The following is a 13,403-nucleotide window of genomic DNA, read 5'->3' as shown; positions in this document are numbered from 1 at the left end:
AATCTGTTGTTTTTCTTGTTTCACATTCTGTTCTATTTTCTCATTTTTTGTAATAGTTTGTTATTACTTGTTCTCTCTTAGCTTCACTAGCTTCCCCTTGCCTGATTCTAATTTTCAAAGATTTATTTTCATCTTTGAGACTCTCTATCTCCTTTTCTAGTTCGTTAATTATTTTCATCATCTTATTTTTCTTGAATTTTTTTAGCTTTCCCTCAATATCTCTTATTTGATTTTTAAATTCTTTTTTGAGTTCTTATATAAATTCTTTCTGGGCAGGGAGCCATTTTACATTATTCTTTGAAGTAGAGGCTTTTTTTTTTCTAATTTTAGTGTCTTCCTTGAAGATGAAATCTAGTCTTCCCTGTCCCTATAGTAAATTTCTATTGTGGGATTCTTTTTTCTTTTCTGGTTCACTTTTTTAAATGAGGTATTAATGTAAGCACTCCTAATCATGAGGTGTTTCCCTTCACCTCTCCACTCTAACCAGAAACCCTAAATCAAGAGCTCCACTTTCCTGCAAGTGCCCACAGCCAGCAACCCCCCTCCCCCAAATGCCTCTACACTCATCTGATGCTGGTTCCTTCTTCCCAGGGTTGTGTCTCAACAGCACAGCTGGAGTCTGGCATTCTCAATCAACCCAGGATCACTCTATTCCTGGACTCAAACCCTAAATCCACAAACAGTCCAGGAGGCAAAAGTTTCTGTGTTTCCTGCTGATCTTTCCTGCTGAGGAGCCCAAGGGTTCCTCATTTGGTGTTTCTACAGAACTAGCCCAGAGCTTTTTGCACTTCATTTGGTTAATTCCAGCTTGGGATCTTTCTTTATATCTTGTTGAGTTACACCAGGAGGACCCTTGTTCTGACCCAAGTCTTCTTGATTTTTCACCAGTCTATATTCTCCCTGAGGTGCAGATTTGTTATATTTGTGGGGGAAATCTGGAGAGCTTGAAATTTACCAACATACTCAGCTATCTTCCCAGAGTCGTACCCAATTGTTTTGAAAATTGTATCAGTAGTTTTAAATATGGACTGGATTCTTTGTCTTCCATCATTTGAGGTTTAGAGTATAAGTGGTGAGATGGAAATTTGGTGGGAAAGTGACAATATGACAATGAAAAACAGAAAATAGAATTGTGGACTCCAAATGGTCACTACATAAAGATAGAAAAGTTTAGTTTTACCTTTAAACTGAAAATAGGTTTGAACATCAAACTAAGGAATAAAAAAGGGAAGCTTAAGCTATTAAAAGATGTGTCAGAAACATAGAGCACTAACTTTTAGAAAGAAGAAAATGGAAATGATGTATTATTATTCTGCTTTTAAGAGACACATCTGTCAAGGACTTAGGCTAACTTTTCCAAAACTCTTGCACATATGAGTTATATGCACTTATTTACTTTTATAGTATAGTTCAAAGAAAATATGACTTTGAAGAGAGAACAAAATAAAACCCTTTATGGAAGTAGTATCTGTAGTCTAGAATGTCCAGGGGACCATATGAGTTAGAAAAAGGAAAACAACAGAAAAGCATTGAATTATTGAAAATTATATTAACCAAATTAGAATTTTGAGGACCAAAGATCTAAAAATCAGGAACAATCTGGTGCTAAATTCTTCTCTATCATCAGCAGAATCAAAATCAGATATTTTTATAGCATCTACTGTGTGTTTTTCCCATGCTTGATACATAGACGCATAGTTTCAAAAAACCTAGGTAAACATGAATTGATGCAGAGTGAAGTGAGAAGCAAGAAAATATCGTACATAGTTATAGTCATATTGTAAAGGCAATTAACTGAAAGGCTTAATTACTCTGATCTAAACAATGATTCACAACTCCAAAAACTTATGATGAAAAATATTGTCCAAAGATAAAACTGATGAAGTCTGAGTATAAATTAAAGCATATTTTCCACTGCCTTTTTTTTCTTAGTTTCATATGGCTTAGTTAGAAATATGTTTTGCATGATTTCACATTTATAATGGGTATCATATTGCTTGCCTTCTTAATGATGGGGGAAGAGCTGGAGGAAGAGAATTTAGAACTCAATAAAAAAGAATATTAAAAACAAATATTATAAAAAGAAAAAATATCAGACACAACTACAATACAGCACTGTTAAAGGGTTCAAGAAAGCTTATTTTTGTGAAAATATTTTGAAAAGCATGCTATATAATATGAACATGGGTTATTACCATGATAATTTTAAATGGCACTAATATGTTCTTTGATCATAAGTAAATCATTGCATTTTCCTAGATTTAGGTTTATTTATTAATAAATGTAGAATTGGACTGGTTGATTACTTGTAAAATGTACAATTTTGGATTGGCTGAATTTTAAAAATATATGTGTTGTGATTTTCTTGGTGGCACAGAGAAAACTACTTAGAGATAAAATATAATGACTTTGAAGGAATTCTAAATATCTAATTTAGCTTGCTAAATGTTACAAAGAGAGGCATAGAAGTTTATGGGATTTTTTTTTTTTTGATAAAGAGGATGGTATTCAGCACCTTGGATAGAGTTTGTTTTCTAAAATCTTTTTTTTTTTTTTTTTTTTTACTTGTCTCAGAAAGAATGTTACTATGAGATCATCTAGTTCATTCGCCCGGAGTTCTCCTTGATGATCCTCAATTTCTGGTCAGTATTGTGATTTTAAATAACATCAGTGCCTTGTTTATAATAATATATAATTATATGTAATATATATTATATATAAATATATAATATAATATATATGAAATATATATTATATCATAATATTATATATATATAATATATAATAATAATATGTAACTTAGAAAGTTTTTTTTTCCTTATATAGACTGGAAATAAATTTGCCTTTTTTCCACCTAAAATAATCATAAAAGTTTCACAGTCTTTCTTGGTATTATGACATATTCTTGACTATTCTTGAGTAGTATATAATTTTAAATATGTAATCACATTAAATAACAAGTTTGTTTCCATTTGGATAAATTATCATAGTAATTCTAGACCTATAATGAATTAATTATTCTTTTTTTGTCTTCGATTTTAACAGATATTTCTCTATTAGCTGTCTAACATAGATTCTGAAATAAATAATCCTGTCCATTGTCCTCTGGGCCCTGCAACTTCTCTGGTAATAAAAAAAAGAGTCAATTAGATTTAGTGTATAAATATAGTAGACTAGGAATTAAGATACATTAATTGCAGATTACTTATGTCACAACCGGTTATGGCATCTTAAACAAGTCCTTTTGCCTTTGGAGGCCTGTAAAAAGAAGGGATTGGATTATCAATCAATCTAAAACCATTTTTTGAGTACCTACTATGTGCCAAGCACTGTAATAAGAATTAGACTACTTGATCTTAAGGTTTCTTCTAATCTTTTAGCTGTAAGGAGATTGGTTTGTTTGTCACACATGTAGGAAAGAGACTAATATGTTAAAAAGCTGGAAAAGCATAATGTGCATTTGTGCGTACTCCCCAAAGCAAATAATTATTGGATTTTTGTGTGTTTTTAGACATATAGATAGATAGATATAGATATTTATATCTATATCTATCTATATCTATATCTATATCTATATCTATCTATCTATATATATCTATATCGATATATATATTATAACCCCCTACTCAAATTCCCTTTTAAAAACTTCTAGGTAATTCTAGAAAGAATAGCTTAGTCAGACGCTAATTAGGGACTTCTCTTCAATGGCCAGCAGATGGCGATAGCACGTAAGGTGCGGACTTGATTTTTTTTTTTTTTTTTTTTTTTTTTTTTTTTAACACGCCGATTCCTAATAGCCGGCGGCTCCCATAGAGTGTCAGAACAGGAAGCTGAGGCAGAAGCAGGGACGATGCTGCAGAGGCCCCTTTGTTATTTTCCCCCTCCAGTGAGCCCGGAATGAATATGTAAGCTTTTAGCATCTCCTCGGCCCAGAAATCTCCATAGCAGCATTGGAAAGGCGATAATCTTCCTTCCACCCACCTATGGATCCCGGCCTTTCTTGTGCTGAGACTTACGATTCTCTTCCAGGTAAGCCAGCATCATTTTTTTAAAAATCTTAGTCTGTTTCTAATACCTATTTATATACATCTTCATTCTTTTTCTTGAGGCAGGAGCAACATTGTATCTGGTCGGCATCACTTTATTTAAAAAAAAAAAAAAAAAAAAAGATATATATATATATATGATTTCGCCCTCTCACGGCTGAAATTGGCTCTGAAATTGACATCCTGGCTTTTAATCTTTCGCTTGCCTTACAGTTTTAAGAGGCCATCTGTGGCCGTATTTGTTTGCCTTCTGGAAGTAATGCATTTAAAAAAAAAAAAAAAAACTGGTAAATTAAATGAGGCAATCGTTGTTACAAATGGAATACAGTCCCTGGAGGTTGTAGAGCGGGAGGTAGGCTGGTGAACATGGCAGGGGGCTGCTGAAGGCGAGTGATGCACGGACGTGCAGTTTCTCTCCACCATCTTCAAGGCACACAGGGGGACCACACGGGTCAGGGGGCTTAAAAAGAATTCCTAGGCATAAAATTTAAGTGTTGACAGATTGGCTTTGTGTTTTGTTTTGTTGGTTTCTTGAAAAATGAGTCATTTTCACCCTGGAAATGGATGAATTCTGTAAGGAATTAAAAAAAAAAAAAAAACTGGGGGATGATACAGCAGAAGCTGTCTCCTAGGGTGGCGGTGAGGATTAAACGAATAGAATTTATGCATGAAACCATCAGGTGTGGAAATGCTCCGTCCTTTCTGTGGTTCTAAGTGGCTTGTGGGGTTAGGGGCTCGGTCCATTTAAGACGTTGAGATTGAACAAGGTGCATCACATTTTGACATTCTTTTTTTGGTCACGTGATATTAGCTATGCTAAAGAGCAGAATGACTCAGTAGGTGGCGATTGCATACAACGCCCTGACTTCTCTTCATCTGGATTTTTTTTTATTTTTATTTTAATTTTAATTTTTTTTTTTTTGCTTTGGAAAATATGTTTTCTAGCTATCAAAAAAGATGAGAGAAAAAATATAGAAATACTGTTATTTCAAAACCACAACCAAAGATTGCAGTATATAAAAGGTGGATGTGAAACATATTTTACATTATTTTATTAGGTTTCTAAAGATGCCTCACTGCCTTGTAAAGGCAAAAGTGGATGGGGGAGGGGTAATAGAGGAGAATAAGAACATTTCTAACTAAGATATCCCCTCTCTACTTAATGTGTCGGTGATTACCAGATCTTTGAGGGAATAAATGAATTTTATAATGTAATACTAGGCCCACTTATAAAAAGATTATTTTTAATTTTAAAATCATAGAATTCTGAAAGTGCAGAGAGACATCTGAAATCATTTAGTTTCACATCTTTATTTTACAAATGAGAAATCTGAGACCTAAAGAGAAAAGTGACCTGTCCCTGTCTACTTTAGTGGCAGGGCCAAATCTGAAATCTTGCTTACTCTTCATTCAGTTATATTCAGCAAACATTTATTAAGTGCAAGATAGTAACTTATTTTATCTCTCACATGTGCCTGTCTGTGTGGAGGTAAACCTCTAAGTGCCTAGAGGTTAATGTTAATTTTGTTTTATTTAGCATGTGTTCCTTCTTTTATATATGTATATATATATATATATATATATATATATATATATATATATATATATATATATATATATATATATATATATATATATATAGAATTCCTATTGAACTCTTTGTCAGTGGTTCTAAGAAGGAAGGTTTGAGTCTTGGCCGTACCACTTACCAATTGTGTCACTTAAATTCGGTGAGCATTACTTCATTTTTAAATTGGGCATATTTACATTAAGTATTTCATAGGGTTGTGAAAGGATAAAATGAGATATTGGATATATAAGGCGGATGATGTCTGTGTAGATTAGATATAGCTTCACACTGGTTGTCTAAATGCAACTTGTGGGAAGGAAGGAATGTGTATCTGGGATCTTGTTCATCTGTTTCCTTTAACTTTGTTTTCTTGCGCAGAAGGGGAGCAGGAAGAGAAGGCCATGAGGCTTGCCAGATCAAAACTAGACCTATCTGCTTCCCTAAATATTACTCCCTAGATGAATGATTTTTCCTTAAATTCAATCTACTTAAGTTTGTCTCTGAAGGTTTAACCCCTTTGCCATTGAATGCTATTTATATAAAAGACTGTGACAAAATAAATAGTGAGCAAACTCTTTTAGCCAAGAAAATAGATAGCAAACAAAAATACGAGAACTTATACATGTTAAAATATACCAGAAAATGCAAAAAGTCAACAAGGTCTCCCACTGGGAGCAAGATATCTTAGTTCGGTCAAAAGAGAAGTGATCAATAACAGTTTCCAAGGAGAAATTCTCCAAAGTCTTTGGAGAGGAAAGTTGGAAATCCAAACTATTTTAGGAGCTGGCTTTCACTTACATGTCTGTCTTCCAAAATCTGTTTTCTCTTTCTCCCAATCTCTCCCTAAAGAGAGTACTATATGTACTCTCTCAAGGCAAGAAGGAAGGAAAAATGGCTCCTCTCTCAAGTTCTCATGCCAACTCTTCCTCTTAGGCAGGCAGACAGCATTGAGTCATCTCATTCTTTCTACCAATGAGGAGAATCATATGTGAATTCTCCGGTATTGAACCTCAGATACTATATGAAGTATTTCATAGCCACAAAGCATAAAAAAATGAAAATTGTTATTATTTACAGTATCAATAAAATGGATGTTCATATGGTGATTATAATCACTACAATTATGTCACCATATAATTGTTTCTGGACCTGTGATTTAATAGTTAATGGGAACTCTTGGAGAGGAGGCAAGGCAAATCAGCACCTTCACTGCAATTTAGAGTCTCATAGAGTGGCTTCTGGTGTGGAGGAGAGTCAGTTGGCTTAGATTTCAGGAACTCTTTCCAGAACTAAATATGATCTTAAAAGAGAGCTTAGGTGACATATCCATGATCAAATAGCTTGTAAGTGCTATAGACAATATCTAGCCGAGGTCTTTCTTGATTCCCAAGTATTACACCATAAAAATACTATAAAATCACTAAGGTTTCCAAAAACACAGAAATCATCAACTATGAAGATAGTCACACTATGGGATACATGACTCCCTGGGTCTTCATTTGCCTTTATTAGAAGAAGTTAATACATCCTTCTGAGATTCTAATTTATGTGTGAAAGCTGGATTGACAGATCCTCGATCACAAACTCATAATTCATAACAGACAATAAGAACAATGAGAAAAAGCATCTCTATATCTCTCTTCCACTGACCATACTAATGAAAACACCTCATGCTCTAGAATTATCCTCTTTATTGCTTCTAAGGCATATCTTCCTGTTTTGATTTTAATGGTATGCCTGATCTTGCGTTTAAAGGGATTAAGACTCATTTTTTAGCAGAGAAAGCAAAAGGTAGAAAGCCTAGCAGATAGAAGCCTAGTTATAGAGAATCCAAAAAGATCTGTATTCAAAATCTTAGCTTTTTATATCATGAACTTTCAGTGACTCAAGGAGCTCTATGACTATAAATTAGAAATGAGTCGCCATTCTGCAATGGGAAAGGGTGTTTCCTCCACACTAAGAGTTTTTGATACTGATAAAAAATATAGGTCTAGATCAAAATTAAACAAATGGACAAAACCAAAACAAAATTTAGTCATTTATAAGGTTAAAATATCTCTTCCAGTCATACCAATTTATTTCTTGGAAAAAACAAATAGATTATCTAATGCCATCTTCCAAGAAAACAAAGTGAATTTCTGAAATATACAGTTAGTAAATATACTTCAACCCAGATTATAGCTTGTCATATTACTTTTGAATTTGTAAAATTATAAGTTTCCATGTGATATTTCATATATATTCTTACAAGTATTAATTTCCTATTTAAAATGGTCTTGGAAAAAAGATATCATTTAAAGTCTACAATGAATTAAATCAGCCTATTTCAGTTGCATATAATACTCAGTCTCTTGATTGTTTAAGCAGTGATTGGCCCAAGTGTGATTTAATTATTCAAGATTTTTGCTTCTTTCCCATATCCTCATTAGCACTTTTGTCATTGGTTATGTAGGGGGGAAAAAAGAAAGAAAATCCCCTCAAAAGCTTTCTCTCTTTTTTTTTTTTGTTTGTTTGTTTGTTTTTGTTTTTTGTTTGTTTGTTTGTTTTTGCAATAATTTTTGTGATTTTTCCCAAGCATCATTCTCCATTGTCTTTTACAATTAACTTTTCTAGACTGTCAGAAGCTCTTCTTTTACACAACGAATGGATATCTATTCATTGGTATTTTTACCAATTCTAGGAATATTTAATTGAATTAAATTCAATTTCCTTAACCTAGGAATTATTTTACTCAGTTTTGGAATACTACCCTGGAGCTGAGTTGCACTTATTAGTAAGTAAGTATGTAAAAATTCGCATAAACTCACTATATCTCACCAAACTCACTTGCTATCCATTTTTCCAGGAGAACATTCAGGTCCATTCAACCTAAACATTTTGCCAAAATTATCTTTCACCTTTTTTTAATTTTTCTCTATTCATTTTCTTTTTCTCAGAATAATAATCAAGTGATTACTACCATTATTTTTAGAAATGGAGGGCCTTATGAGTTTTTACTTAATAAATTTCTACTTATGTTTCCTCTTTACATGCATTATACATTTCTATTTATAAATTCTGTGACTGCGTAGACCAAGAGTTCTTAACCTGAGATTAGTATTTTTTTTTAAGTTCATGCTATTTCAGTATAAATTATTTCCTGTGTAATTGTTTATGTTTTATCTTAGGCATTTAAAAACATTCTTCTGAGAATATATCCATAGGTTTCACCTGACTGCCAAAGAGGTCCATGATACAAAGAAAGGAAATTAGGCAGCTATATTGAGGATGCATCTCAGGGGTGAAAAGTCAGGTACAAGGAGAACAATTGGGAGATTAGTGCAACAGTCCCAGAAAAAGGTGTTGAATTTTTAGTTAAAGTGGTGGCAACAAATCCTGAGAGAAAGAGATGGATCTAAGAGTTGTTGTGGACATAGAATTGACAAGACTTTCCAACTGATTGGATTCATCAGTAAAAGTGAAGTGAGAAAAAAGAAACAGAGAAAGTGAGGGAAATTGAGAAAGTGAAGATGAATGAAAATTCTCAGGCTGTGAATTTGGGTAACTTACATCTGGTCCCATTCAACAAATAATCTAGTTATTTCTAGTGAGGAGAGAGTAGGGTTAGACATGGCGGTAGGAGAGCTGGATTGACTTCTAGAAATCCTAGACAAAACTGAAAGGAACAAAATTTGTTTTTGTTACTTCTTACCTCTCCCTCCCTCTCCCTCCCTCTCCCTCTCTCTCCCTCCCTCTCCCTCCCTCTCCCTCCTTCTCCCTCCCTCTCTCTCCCTCTCCCTCTCTCTCCCTCCCTCTCTCCCTCCCTCTCCCTCCCTCTCCCTCTCTCTTTCCCTCTCTCTCCCCCTCCCTCCCTCCCTCCCTCTCTCCCTCTCTCTCTCCCTCTCTCTCCCCCTCCCTCCCTCTCTCTCTCTCTCTCTCTCTCTCTCTCTCTCTCTCTCTCTCTCTCTCTCTCTCTCTCTCTCTCTCTCTCTCTCTCTCTCTCTCTCTCTCTCTCTTTTTCCCCTACTTCATCTCAGGGATTTATAGCAACTTCTGATCAATGTTTAGTCTACTTAACTATAAGAAAACCTTGTCTTTCATAAGATTACTGGATTCAGTGATATAACTTGGAATCAAAATTAAGATATGTCCTTTCCCAAAATATCCCATGTTTTTCAGAATACAAATGTGTGTTAAATACCAGTCTGTATTCTCAATGACTCGATCAGAATTGATTAGTGACTAGCACTAGGTCTATGATTATGCATGCCTTTAGAAGTGTAGTTGACTAATCTTTTGTGCTTCTTTTAGATTTTTGAAGTTAATAGGTTGTAATTGTTAACACTAAAAAGATTATGTAAATGGAACACCCACATTTGAATTTCTTATCATGTGGTCCACAATTGGGGAAAAAAAAAAAAAAAAAAAAAAGGATGCCCTTGCTTTAACAACTTTGTGATGTGAAGTGAAGAAAGTAAAATTTCTCTAATGTTTTTGTTTGTTATTATGCTGTGCCTTTGTAATTCGTATGCAATGAAAATTGGTGGGGTTATTAGAGAACAATCCTTTTCTATTCCAACTCTTGAAATTTCTTTGTGAATGATTTGTAAGTTGTGTTTGTGTGTGTGAGAGAGTGTATTTGTGTTTGTGGTTTTTAATAAGAAATAGTTTAAGTTGATTGTCAAGGGATTTAGTGTAGTTGTTGATTTTGAAGTAAAAGGTCTGACTCAGATTTAATTCCATTAATAAATATCAGTTAAGTGTGTTCATAATTAGAGATTACTCTGGGTGTTATGGGGATCAGAAAAGAGAAAATCAGAGAACAAAGATGCCAAATTTTAAATTCTCTTTTCAACAGGGAAATGAGTAGAGATGGGAGACATGCTTGTGATTTTATCTGTCTAGGGAACTCTTGGTGAGGTAATTCCTTCTGCAACACAGAAGCTACAGTTCCAAAACTTATACTCTTTAGACTTCTATTGCTGTGTGGATACAAAAGAACAACATCCATCTCTTTACATAGTTTTTCCCCCTTTTTAAAAAGGAAACAGTACATAGTCTTGCTTCCAATTTCTTCATTCATGACTTTCTTATTTTTAAAAAACAGCACAAAGGGAGCACATCAGTATTTTTCATTTCCAAGAAACTAATCAGAATAGGAATTTTTAAGTCCTTCATAAAGAGTAACTACCTTATTTTATGGTAATCTGATTAAATGGATATTTGAAAAACTAAAGAAGCCATCTTTTGATGGTATTATTAGAAAAGTTTTCTACACTTTATTAAGAATACACTTCCTATCTATAGTATACATCTTGTAATTTTTTGGTATGATCTTTAATATTAAGTTTATATGTTCATTTAGAAGTTATTGTGGAATTTAGACTAGGATATTGGTCTAAGTTTGATTTCTGCCAGATTGCTTTTCAGTTTTCTCAACATTTTTTTAAAATAAGGAGTTATTTCCAATTTATGTTTTCTAGTTTACCAAATACTGTATAATAAGTTGTTTCTAATTCTCTCTTATTTTAACTCTGTTCCATTGATCTATTTTTCTATTTTTTAAATAATACTAAATGATTTTGATACTGTTGCTTTATAATATGACATATAGAAGTTCAAAATCCTTTATCATTATTGCTTCTTTTCATTGTTTCCCTTGATATTCTAGTTGTTTTATTCCACCAAATGAATTTTGTACTTTTTCTATCAAGTTTTGTAAAGTATTATTTTGATAGTTTAAAACTATAAGTTGATTTTGGTAGTATTGTCATTTTTATTATATTGCCACAGCCCACTTGAGAGCACTGAATATTCTTACAACTAAATAAAGCATTCTTTTTTCTCTAAGAGATATTTTGTATTTGAATCTATATAAGCATTTTGTGTGATTTCTTAGATTGATTCTCACATTATGCTTCATTTTGAATGATATTTTCTTTACTATTACTGCTTCTTTGCTTTTATTCTTGTTATATAGAAATGTTGATTTAGGAGAATGTGAATTTAATTATTGTGTTACCTGCAATCTTGAAGTTATTATCCCAAAGTAATTCTCTAGAATTTTCTGTGTACTTCATTGTATTGAGAAGTAGGTAAAGCCATCAAATAGGAAGTGGTTTATCTTTTTTTTTTTTTTAACCTATCTCTATGCCTTAAATTTCTTATCTTACTGATATTGCTAGTTTTTATAGAACTATACCAAATAATAGTGAGGAGAATGAGCATCTTTGCTTTACTCCTATATTTATTGGGAAAACTTCTAGTGTATCCCCATTGCTTATAGGTCTATACTCTTTATTATATTAAAACAAATTAATTACAATTACAATTATCAATTAATTACAATTACAATTAAAACAAATTAAAACTATATGCTTATAGTTTGTTAAGGGTAGGCTTTTTTTCTTTTTTTTCCCTTCTTTAATATCTCTTTGGGATGTAAGCCCAGTAGAAACACTGCTGGGTCAAAGGGTATGCACAGTTTGATAACTTTTTGAGTATAGTTCCAAATCGTTCTCCAGAATGGCTGGATCCATTCAGAGTTCCACCAACAATGTATCAGAGTCCCAGTTTTCCCACATCCCCTCCAACATTCGTCCTTGTCTTTTCTTGTTATTTTAGTCAATCTGAAAGGTGTACATTGGTACCTTAGAGTTGTCTTAATTTGTGTTTCTCTGATCAATAATGATTTATGGCACCTTTTTATATGAGTAGAAATGGTTTTAATTTCTTCATCTGAAAATTGTCTGTTCATATCCTTTCACCATTTATCAATTGGAGAATGGCTTAAATTCTTATAAATTTGAATCAATTCTCTATATATTTTAGAAATGAGGCCTTTATCAGAACCTTTTAATGTAAAAATATTTTCCCAGTTTATTGCTTCCCTTTTTCTTCAGCTATTGACAAAAGCATGTGGTTTTAGAAGAGTCTTTTTAAAAACCTGATTAATTATTTTGATCATTTTCCTAAAGATGGATTGTCTCTGCATCCCTAGTAGAAATGCAACTTGGTCACAATGAATCATGTTAAATGTATTTTATTAAAAAAAAATTTAATTGATTATATTGATATACAGTTCTTTTGTTCTTAATCCTTTCCATGTTTGGGTTTCACAACAATATTTTTCTCCTAAAATGAATGTGACAAAGTGCTTTTTTTCAATTTATAAGAATAATAATTTCGTATTAAGATTATTTTTAATAATTTTTTTTTTCTGAGGCAATTGGAGTTAAATGACTTGCCCAGGGCCACACATCTAGGAAGTATTAAGTTCACACATCTAGGAAGTTAAGTGAGGCTGTATTTGAACTCAGATCCTCCTGACTTCAGGGCTAGTGCTCTGGAGATCCACTGCACCAATTAACTGCCCTAAGTGCTAAATGTTTTTGTTTTTTTTAATTTGATGAAATTCTCCTGTGAATCTATCAGGATCAGAAGTACTCCCAACATTATCCATTTCCTTTTTAGCTAATTGCTTTTCCCCACCTGAGTTTGGATTATCCATCACTTTTATTTGGTTTTATGTTAATTTGACATTTTATATTTTTTGAATATAAAGGCTATTTTAAGTAATCAGTTTTATTAGAATATATCTGTATTTAATAGGTTCCGATTTTTTAATGTCTTAAGGGTTTTTTGTGGTTTCACTTGGTTCATTTGCTATTTTGTTGATTTGATTTTCTACTCTTTTCTTTTTGGTCAAACTGAGTAGTTTTATCACATTTTTAAAAGAACCAGTTTTTACTTTTATTGATACTTTTAAAGTCTTTTTCATTTACTGCTTATTCCTTTACTTTTGTGCA

At 32.7% G+C, this 13,403-nt stretch overlaps 1 protein-coding gene across 3 annotated transcripts in view; it reads left to right on the top strand.

The window, feature by feature from the left end:
• Nucleotides 1-3,793: 3,793 nt before the first annotated feature.
• SCN2A (sodium voltage-gated channel alpha subunit 2) overlaps nucleotides 3,794-13,403 on the top strand; it is a 155,728-nt gene continuing 146,118 nt past the window's right edge. For all 3 annotated transcript variants that reach the window (XM_074303235.1, XM_074303236.1, XM_074303239.1), the window contains exon 1: nucleotides 3,794-4,029. The gene's annotated coding sequence lies outside the window, so the exon portion shown is untranslated. The remainder of the gene's footprint in view (nucleotides 4,030-13,403) is intronic.

The sequence above is a fragment of the Sminthopsis crassicaudata genome, chromosome 3, assembly GCF_048593235.1.
Source record: "Sminthopsis crassicaudata isolate SCR6 chromosome 3, ASM4859323v1, whole genome shotgun sequence".
Taxonomy (NCBI): domain Eukaryota; kingdom Metazoa; phylum Chordata; class Mammalia; order Dasyuromorphia; family Dasyuridae; genus Sminthopsis; species Sminthopsis crassicaudata.
Note: the sequence above shows the minus strand (reverse complement) of the source record. Positions and strands in the feature narration are given on the sequence as shown.